We start from the raw sequence: 2,068 nt of genomic DNA, 5'->3' as shown, positions 1-2,068 counted from the left end.
TATTCTCTTTTTTTTTTTAATCCCATTAGTTACCATTCACTTATTTCCTTTATGACTTTAATACTTCAGTTTTTTTTTTTTTTTTTCTAGATTGGTCTATACATATTCAAATACTTAGATTCCACATGAGAAAATTCCTTAACTTAACCATTTTTCGTGACTTCCACTCTAACTTTTTTGTCTATGTGAGAACCAATTCATCTTATTTTCTGATGTTTAAGTTTCACAGCGGGCTCTTCTCCTGTGTATGGCATTCAGTGATTCCACAGACACCTTTGATAAATCAGTATCTTCCTCTCGCGTCTTTGGAGGTCTTTATTATGGCACCGTAAGGATCCCGGGGACGTGGCAAGTTTGAGAAAGCAAGGCCTCAGTGGACGTGTGTATACTGCTGAAGAAGCGTATGACACGACTACCCTCTTGTGTGTGTGTGTGTGTGTGTGTGTGTGTGTGTGTGTGTGTGTGTGTGTGTGTGTGTGTGTGTGTGTGTGTGTGTGTGTGTGTGTGTGTGTGTGTGTGTGTGTGTGTGTGTGTGTGTGTGTGTGTGTGTGTGTGTGTGTGTGTGTGTGTGTGTGTGTGTGTGTGTGTGTGTGGAATATCACATTTACCCTGTCAGTAATGCCATTAAATATGTATTCCTACTCATCTTCATTAAAGTTAAGTTTGGAATACTGAAAGGAATTCTGCGTACTTTATTTTAAATGATGATGAAAAAAGTTTCAATGCTCCCCTACAGAATATAAAGTCGCTGCCATCAGTAAAATAGAACACTATATTTTCTTCTTTTCTTTAATATACTCGAATTTGATGCAATGTGGAGCAGAGAGAGAGAGAGAGAGAGAGAGAGAGAGAGAGAGAGAGAGAGAGAGAGAGAGAGAGAGAGAGCTAAAGATTATCATGTAATGAAAATAGAGTAACTTACAATGAGATCAGACAAAAAAAAAATTGTCTAGGAAGAAATTACCACACGAACTTCCTTTAATTCTCTCATCACATCATCAGTGTCAGTTTACTCTACAGACCACTAAAACATTGTATTATATTCCATGAGGTTATAGATCGCCTCCAATCACGCTTCCACTAATATATCTTCACTCACTCTATACAGACAAACAATAGGTGAAGTTAATTAAGGAACTGCCTCAAGTAGTGAAAGTGTTGGGGTGTTGACGTATTCATGTGTGCAAGAGAGAGTCAGCGGTCTGTGTAGCAGTGATGGGATGCACCTGCGTATGATACAAGTAGGGATTTGTGCCATGATGAGGGAATTACTTGTGGCATGTTTTCCTCTGCCCTCCCACTGTTGTTGCTGTAATACTGGTGCTCCTGGAATTTTGAACTGGGGGATATGAGAAAGGCTGGCACTGGCACTGGTGAGAAAAACGATTAGACATGAGTGTGTGCAGTGAATAAGAGGAACGTGTAGCGGATGCAGCGAAGAGAAAGGTTTATATCTCTTTCGGATTGCGTAGTGGTGCTGGTACTGGTGGCGGTGGTGCTCCTGCTGTTTCTTCTGCTACTTCTACCGTTATTACTATTACTACTACTACTACTAATACTACAATTTTTTCTTCTTTTTCTTTTTCTTCTTCTTCTTCTTCTTCTTCTTCTTCTTGTTCTTCTTCTTCTTCTTCTTCTTCTTCTTCTTCTTCTTCTTCTTCTTCTTCTTCTTCTTCTTCTTCTTCTTCTTCTTCTTCTTCTTCTTCTTCTTCTTCTTCTTCTTCTTCTTCTTCTTCTTCTTCTTCTTCTTCTTCTTCTTCTTCTTCTTCTTCTTCTTCTTCTTCTTCTTCTTCTTCTTCTTCTTCTTCTTCTTCTTCTTCTTCTTCTTCTTTTTTCTTCTTCTTGTTATTATTATTTTTTCTTCTTCTTCTTTTTCTTGTTATTATTATTTCTTCTTCTTCTTCTTCTTTTTCTTATTCTGCCATCATCACCACCACCTGCCACCTAATACTATAAAACTTCCATGCTTCAGCCTTCAGCAGGAAATATATATAAAGGCAAAGACGCATCACTAATGATAATACTTTTTCTTCACTATTCTATGTAATATAAACTCTTCACACCTTGA

This window comes from Portunus trituberculatus, chromosome 43 (genome assembly GCF_017591435.1).
Source record: "Portunus trituberculatus isolate SZX2019 chromosome 43, ASM1759143v1, whole genome shotgun sequence".
NCBI classification, from domain to species: domain Eukaryota; kingdom Metazoa; phylum Arthropoda; class Malacostraca; order Decapoda; family Portunidae; genus Portunus; species Portunus trituberculatus.
The sequence above is the reverse complement of the archived record's forward strand: the minus strand, read 5'-3'. Positions refer to the sequence as shown.